General features: G+C 36.6%; 1 non-coding gene across 1 annotated transcript; it reads left to right on the top strand.

Moving 5' to 3' along the window:
- The first annotated feature begins 1,871 nt into the window (after nucleotides 1-1,871).
- LOC111886682 (small nucleolar RNA R71) lies at nucleotides 1,872-1,978 on the top strand. The gene has a single exon (XR_002848524.1). It is a non-coding gene; the product is annotated as a small nucleolar RNA R71 (small nucleolar RNA).
- Nucleotides 1,979-8,941: the final 6,963 nt, after the last annotated feature.

The raw sequence follows: 8,941 nt of genomic DNA, 5'->3' as shown, positions 1-8,941 counted from the left end.
TTCGTTTTGTGCCCTTGGGTTCCTCCTTGCATTTTATGTCATTCTCCTCCTCTTTCTCCACCGGCCTTGTTACTATTGAAGTGACCTCCTCTTCATCACTTGTTAATTCCTCTTCCTCTTTGCTTACCCAAGAAGGTGGACTCTTGTAAGTTATGACTTCAATCAAATATGGAACAGATGCCCTTAGTTTTGTCCTTTTGACTTGATGAACTGCCTTTATCTCTTCTTCCATAAGCTTTTCCAGTTCTTCTAGTTCATTCTCTTCATTAATTGTGAACACCTCTTCTCTATCTTCTTGAAAGTCATCCTTTATCCCAAAGACTTCTTGTTCATCTCCAACCCTCAAAGTTAGCTTAGACTCGCGGATATCAACAAGGGCACCAGCAGTGTTAAGCAATGGCCGACCAAGGATTATCGGAACATTCAGATCTTCTTTATTGTCCAAGACCACAAAGTCTATTGGAAAAACAAATTTTCCAATTTTCACCAAAATATCCTCCACTATGCCTCGGGGTTGCGTCACCGAACGGTTCGCCATGTGAATCTTCATTTTTGTAGCCTTCATCTTCTGAATCTCCAATTTTTGATAAAATGAAAAAGGCATTAGATTAATGCTAGCCCCAGAATCGGCTAAAGCATTAACCTTCATTTTGTTCCCAAACTCACATGGAAGAGTGAGGCGTCCAGGATCCTCCATCTTTTCTGGTGTTTCTCCCAACACAACTTTTGAAGTTTGTTCACTTAGAATCACTGTAGACTGCATCTTTAATTGCCTTCAAGTGTCTATCAAGTCTTGTAGTAATTTCTGGTTCTCGGGAGCTTTAGATAACGACTCGACAAAGGGGGTGTTAATCGGGATCCCCTTCACATGCTTGACAAACTCTCTATGCTCTCTCTCCAGTGGACTAAGGATAGCTTGGGAAGGAAAAGGTAAATTTGGCTTATAAACTGGACTGACTGCAGAATTTTTATGTTCATGACGGGCCCACGTCGTGAACATATAAGGTTCACGTCGTGAATTCTGGAACTCAGCAGCTTCATGATGTTCGAGCTTGATCTTCTTCATCTTTTGATCAGGCTTCTGTGGTTCTTCTTCCAATGCTTCCAGGAACTCCGAGATGGCTTCTTCTTCGGTGTCTATGGCCATTACATGAGATTGATTCTTTACTTCGGGATTCTTCGGGGACAATTTTTCATGAACTAAAGTGGCTAGTTGACCAAATTGTACTTCAAGGTTATGGATGGAGGCTTGCTGATTCTTTATCAAAGTTTGTTGTTCCAGAATAGCAGAATCAGTGGCCTCGTGTCGCTTTTCCGATGCTTCCATAAACTTCATTAAAATGGTCTCTAGGTCGGGTTTCTTCTCGGCTGGTGGTTGCTCCTTTTGATAAAGGTCGCGACATGTCTGCCTATACTTCTCTTCTTTTTGCTTCTTATACTCTTCATATGGCAGCCACTCCTTCTTTGGTTTTCTCCAGTCCTCATCAAGCTTATCCCCACTAGAGTAGCACACTTGAGCCTTTTTGTTCCCATAATCATCTATATTACAGTCCTTTGTCAAGTGTGGACCACTGCATCTCTCGCAACCCACTCTTATGGCATGTATCGACTGGTCCATCTGTGTTATCCTGCGGTCCATATTATTTAACATGGCCATGATCGCTGCTATTTCTTCAGTTTGGGACCCTCCTCCGCCTTTGATTCCTTCTTGCCTCGGGTTGTGGTATTCGCGGGAGTGTTTCGCGAACTCTTAAACTAGCTCCTTGACCTCCCTTGGATTTTTCTTTGTCAAAGGTCCCTGAGAATCAAGGAGTTGTCTTGTCATCACGTTGACCCCATCATAAAAAAATGACATCTCTTGCTGCACATTTAGGTCATGTTGAGGGCAATTTCTAAGTAAGCCCTTGTACCGCTCCCATGCTTCGTATAGTGACTCCCCCGGCTGTTGCTCAAAGTTGGCTATTGCCTTCTTGAGTTTGGCTATCTTGGATGGCGGGCAGAACTGATCCAGGAATTGCTCACGCATCTGAGCCCAAGTGGTGATTGTACCCGGTGGGAGTGCTTTTAACCACTCCATAGCAGCTCCTTTGAAAGTGATGGGAAGCATCCTAAGCAAGACTGTGTTTCTGCTGACATTTGGGACATTGAAGTAATCCGCAATGTCGTTGACTTCGTCTAGATGCTTAAAAGCATCCTCATGATTCTTCCCAAAGAATGGGATGTCCTTCAGTGCTGTCAATATGTGTCCCTTCAGCTCGAATGTGGCAGCGGTAGGAATTGCGGGTTGGACTAAACCGGGACCCACATCTTCTCGGATCCGCTTCTTGTAAGCTCCCATGGACATTTCTTCAATTGCTGCCATCTCGTTCCTTGGCTCGTTCTCGGGTTCACTCGTGTGTTCTTCAAATTCTGGCTCGGTATCGCTTTCGGACTCGGTTTGCACGGGTGTGTGATCCAAATGCTCAAGATTGCTCTTGTGCTTTGCTGATGAACTTGACTCTCCTGTCTTCTTTCCCGACTTCCTAGAAAAGGCTGACTTCAATTCTTGCAAGGGCGTCTTTTTCTTGTGAATTGCAGACTCGGGATCTTCAAGTGGTGACACCAAGGGAGTGTTTGAGCTTCTGGTCATGAACTCCTGCAACTTGCTAAACTAAAACGTAAAACTGGACTAAAATAAGAAAAACTAAAAATGAACTCTTCAGATTTCACGTCGTGAGTGTACTAAATCTCACGTCGTGAACGCTGTGGCAGAAAAAGAAACTAAACTAAGATAAGCTAGCAAACAAAATAAATAACCGATTAGACTTTTTGCAGTTTTAATTCCACAAAAAAGGGCGATTAATCTAATGCAACTAAATAAACTAATAATCTGCGTCGTTCCCCGGCAACGGCGCCAAAAACTTGATGTGCACAAAAGTACCCACTAATTTTAATATTTATAACCTAACAAACTTAACTATCTATGCACTTATAGGCAGTGTACCTAGTCAGATTACAGTATAGCTTGGGTAAGTCGGGTGTCGATCACAGGGAACGGTGTTACTAATTAATTTACTTGCTATTAAATTAACCTATTTTATTAACAAATTTAATAAAGGGTTTTATCTGGTTTTACAAAATCAGATGAACTTAAATCAAATTCAATAAATAAAAACACACTCTTGTTTAGTTTGAATCCACTTCTCCCTTATAGCTAGCTAACGATTACGGATTACTAAGTTGGTTTTCAGTTATATTAGTAATTTAGTTCTATCTTACCAATACTTAACTAATTCATGTCAAACCATGTATGTTCACCCATAATTAAACACAGAACTAATTATAGATATAAATATGCTATGTAAGATTTGTTGTGTAAACGCAATTATGATCACAATTTACGTTCTCTAGCACAGCTAAACTTTATTTATTCTAATTACTAACTAAGATTGGTCAATCCTAGCTCTAACAATTCAATGTTCACTAAATTATTAGGTAAACAGGTTCATGCAGTTTAATGGTCACTAAGCTACACAGAACATGCAATTAAGCAATTAGATAAACAAATATTAACATGTTAGGTTATACAAATCATACACAAGCAAATTTTTACCAACTAAACTCAATCCATAATCATATAACTATTCATAAGTTTAAAGCTTCATCTAGCTAAACAAGAGTAGCTAGATTCAGCTGCTCATCATAGTAATTAAACTAACACGGCTAAAACTAACAAAAGACATGTTCTAAAAATAAACCTTTACTTCTTTTGGTGTTGAAAATCCTCTTCCAGAACCTTTCCTTCGCTCTGAAACGTCTTCTGAAAATCCTTCTTTCTGCCCAAAAGTGTCTCTATTCGTAAAGGTCAAGGATTTATATAGTTGCTGATATCCATAAATTCACGTCGTGAATAATCATAAATTCACGTCGTGAGTCTTAGATAACCGTGCCCTTCAAGGATTCCTTCACCCGCGTACATATCTTCTAGAACCAACGATTCACGTCGTGAATCCTTTAGGTCTCACGTCTTGAATAACCTTTTTCCAGATTTTCTTCACTTTTACTCGTTTGATTCCTAAAGTTTCTTTCTTTAACACTTTCAGTCCCCTTTTCTTCAAAATGTCTTCTTTTTGGCTGTAAACAACATTTAAGCTCATAAGTACAATTATTCTAAACAAATTACCGACTTTTTAATAAAAATGTACTTAAATATTGTCTAAAAATAAGTATAAATATGACAATATCACCGCCGTTCTTGGTTTTGGGGTGTGACACATTCGCTGACGGGGCCCTCTCCTGGTGTAGTGGCCATGTCAAATCACTAACTGTCTTAGTGGCCAACTCTATGAGCTGGGAGGACTTAAAAATCATGATGCTGGAGGAATACTGCCCGAGGGGCGAAGTACAAAAACTGGAACAAGAGCTCTGGAGCCTCGCGATGACGGGATCTGATGTAGCAGCCTCTACTACCAGGTTCAACGACTTGGCGGTGCTATGTCCCGGGATGGTCACTCCGAAAAGCAAAAAGGTGGAGAAAATTGTATGACGCTACTTCAGGTACATCCATTATCTAACTTTATTAAGTTCCTGTTCATGGATTTTTAGTACATGATGTGATAAGTTGCATTTTTATGTTTTGCAGAATCTATGAAAATGAAGGAAGCTTAAGAGGATGTAAAGGTTGACTCTCATCTAAAGAAATGGATTTCAGTCACATAGTTCAATGATCAGGATTTGGAGCTGCTACTTAGGAATTATGATAGATTGCTTATGAATATTTAGAAACATAGTTTTCATGTGTAATTGCATTGCAAGGACAAGTTTTCCTCACAATATCAATAAAGTGAAATTTTATGGTTTATCGTATTTACTTTAGGATTACTTGCAATGGCATTTATGAAAAAATGATTTTTATATTTCTATTATTAGCAATGTTGAAAATGGATTTGATTCTTAGTTATATACCTTGTGGTAGTGTCACAATTTACCAAGTCAGGAAGGACTCTCATCACCCAAGTTTCAATTGGACAGATGCTTGGAATCATACAATTTATTTTGTGATGTATAAGAATCTTGATCTTTGGTAAATTGAGACTAATTCCTTGTTCACATGTATATGTGAGTCAAGTGAAGGATTAAAGGATCTAGTACACACTGATGTGATCTGGTCAGATCCACCACAAAGGATGATAAAGTATATTCGTCATGGTTTACTGTTGATTCATTAAATATGGTATGCTTACAAGATTAAGTATAATTATATGATAACTTGAAAAGTTTTAAGGTATAGCAGAACGAATAAAAAGAATCCATTGGGCAGAAAGATAAAAGTTTCTCCAATCTAAAAGGAAAGGAGAGTACTTTAGTATCATGGTTTATGATCATCCTAAAGATTATGAAACCATGTCACAATTAATCCTCTAAGGACACCTTAGTGCATTTACATGACTAAGAAGAGGGATCAGGTACTATTGAAATGGTTAAATCAAAAAGATGAGTCATACTTCGTTCCAGAATAAGTTTTAGAGTCATACTCTAGTTACTTCAAGTTGTACCTTGAATAACATGTTCTAAGTAGGTTTACAACACCTCATGAAATGTGGAGTAGAAATCTTTTCTTACTCTTGCACATTTGAAATTGGTAGTTGTGATGTTTTGGTTTAAACAAAGACCAACTAAGACCAATTATATGAAGTGTTTTCTTGATAAGAACCCACACTAACTCTTGAATATACGTCAAGGAATGATCCTTGACAGAGAATCTTATATGTCAGGAAGTCAGTAGGAGTCTTATTGATCTTGGAAAGTTTCAGGAAGACAATCGAGAGTGAGCCTATTAGTAATCGCTAGCACATGACCCGATGTTAATAACCTATAGTGTTGATACATTCTTATTTCTGTGTCCATTCGAGTTGAGTTAGCAATGCTTATGAGTTCTATGGTTTTCATCCGTCTGCATAAAGCAAAGCACCTTGATCAGTGAAAGTACATTGATATGTAAGGGTGAGCCGTTCAATAACTTGGAAGCGTTGGTAGGCCCTTGTGCTATCGGATGGCAGGAAATTAAGATTAAGCAAGTTTAGTCCATATGAGTTTTAATTTGTCATAAACCTTGTCTTATGATAGTGGTTGGAAATGACAAATTAACATGGATAGGAACACAAACACCATAAAATCTAAGTGGTAAGAGGTTTCTCTCTACTTCATGAAAATGATCATGAGGAAACGATTTCATGGGTAGGTTTTAAAGGATTGATTAATATCATTAGAGTTAGCAGTTATGATAATTGCGTTCCCAAATTCGAGTTTGATTACGACATCCCTTTTCATAGTTCGAATTGTGAGAAATGGCAATTAGTTTGAACATTCAGGACTTATTGCCATAAGTTCTGAAAGGGTTTAGACACACACATAAGTTGTCTAATGAAGTGTGTATGAGCTTGAGAAATCTATATAAAGACTTATCGAAGCATCACATATCATAAATCTGAACTTTGGTAAGAAAGTCAACAGGTATTGATTTCTAGAAGTTCAGCTGATTTCTGACTACATTTCAAAGCTAGTGGGAGCATAATTGTTATGCTGGTAAGAACATAATTGTTATGATAATGGGAGCATGATTACTATGTTAAGTGTTGAAAGTTAGCAATGTTATTTATAGGAAACAAAGTTCTGAATTTGTAAAGTTGCAAAGTTTGGAAATTGTTTCGCTATTGTAAGGTTTAAGGGAGAGGATAATTATACTTCATTTGAAATCTAAAAGTTTAGATTGAAGTTTTAATAGAAATTGGTCATGAAGGTATATGAATATCATGTTGAAGTAATTCAATATAGGAAATTATATATATATATATATATATATATATATATATATATATATATATATATATATATATGTGTGTGTGTGTGTGTGTGTGTGTGTGTGTATTATAGCAAGAGACTGATCAAGTATCATGTCTCTATGCAAGGCATTATATATCAGATCCCATATGATTCAGGTATAGGATCGATTGCATATGCTATAATATCCACTCGTTCTGATTTTTTAAATGCCTATGGTATTAAAAGGGAAAAATACTGGTACCAGATATGACTAAATTTGTTAAACAACTGTCAAGGATAATCTGAGGTTTACCAAAGATTGGTTGCTTGTGAAAAGTTGGAAGTATAGTATAAATTTGGAAGGACCATATTGACATGTTCTGAGTGGAGGTAACTCTTGCTCATAATTGATAGTCATATGGAAATATGGAAATGTTTCCATAATGGGAGTTGGATATTGAGATCTAAGGGTGAGTTAGAAACTTTAATGCAAGAAGGATGTTCAAGGAAGGCTCCTTGAATATGAGACTTCATTTCCTTGGAATAGTTTTGTAACCAATCTCAAATGGAATGTTTTGTAGTATCAATGGCAAAGTCTCTTTGACTTTGGTGCCTTGAAAATACAATAGGATCATTGCATGTAAGTTTAGACTCTAACGGATTCTAATAATGGTAAGAATTTGGTATTCTTACACTTGCGATAAAGATTTGGAATTGTGAAATGAGCATCATTGGAAATGTGTTCAATTGATCTATTTTACAAAAGAAAGGACCATAGATAAACATAGTGTGCGTGCCTGGTGCATGGCATGACTATTGTTTTTAATTCAAGTATTAAGTTGATTACTTGAAACATTATATAATGAACAATGTCTGATTAATATGGTGATTAAACAATAAGTGTTTTATTTATATTCAAAAGTTTTGAGACCATAGTTAATTAGATCATTCTTGTGTTTCACTTTGCATGTTTTACTTCCTGAATAACTACGTTATTCAAACATCCACAGTCGATTATACTTTTGGAAGTAAGTAGTGAATTAAGACTGTCAAGAATCACATTGTAGATTGTCTAAGAGCCTAGACATGAAAAATGTTTGCTGCAGTGTTCATTAGTACTCCTAAAATAGGAATTTGAGTATTGGACTAACCTACGCTCAGAGAATTAATTCATGGATTTTATTACGAGTAATCCTTAGATGATAATATCTTATATTCTTGAAACGGAGACATATAAGTTGTTGTTTCCGAGTCGGTTGTGCATTGATAATACGTAAACGCATCCGTAACTTGATGTTATAAAACGTATTGTTATGTGATTTGATGAATGAATTGTACAAGCATATGAGTCGAATTTTATTCGTTCCTTTTACCCTAAATAGGATAAAAGTGATATATGTGGTGCCCTCGATGATTTAGTGATGACATCTAAAGCACTTAGCCAAGCCTAGACTAAGTTGATGTGTTCAATTATAGTTTAAGTCAGTCGTCATGAATCGGAAATTGGGAAACAACTCTTGGACAGAGATTGATTATAATCCATGTCTCATGTCCATACGATATCTTGTATAATGGTGGGATATTTTATCACTTATCTAAAGGATGCGTCATTGACTAGTTCAGAGTTCGACAATGGCTTTTGAAAGCTATGATTGCTAATTGGATTATGAAGTCATACTTGTGATTTTAGTTATTAGACTTATCCAAGTGGGAGACTGTTCGATTAGGTGTCTAATCCCATAACTATAATTGGTATGTACTTAATTTGATACTAGCATGGTTCTTTTGGGTTGTCATCACCATAGCAACTTGACAGGATGATTTTTTGGAGAAAGAGGTTAATAAATGATTTACTAATATATAATAAGAATAATATATTAATTAGAAATCATATTATTAAGTTAGTATTTAATCAGAAATTAATTTGATATTAATTTTGGGATTAAAGGAACTGATTGAAAGTACAGAGACTGGTTTTGCAAATCAATGATAGTTGTAGAGTTGGGCTGATGGACTCCTTTAGAAGGGAGTGGACGAAATATATAGGAGGCCATATAGAATTTCGTCCAAGGCTTCTACTGTGGAGGTCCATGGACTGCTTAAGGCCTATGCAATCAAATTAGGTTTTCCACCTAAAAAC

Source organism: Lactuca sativa, chromosome 8 (assembly GCF_002870075.4).
Source record: "Lactuca sativa cultivar Salinas chromosome 8, Lsat_Salinas_v11, whole genome shotgun sequence".
Classification (NCBI taxonomy): Eukaryota; Viridiplantae; Streptophyta; class Magnoliopsida; order Asterales; family Asteraceae; genus Lactuca; species Lactuca sativa.
The sequence above is the reverse complement of the archived record's forward strand: the minus strand, read 5'-3'. Positions and strand labels throughout refer to the sequence as shown.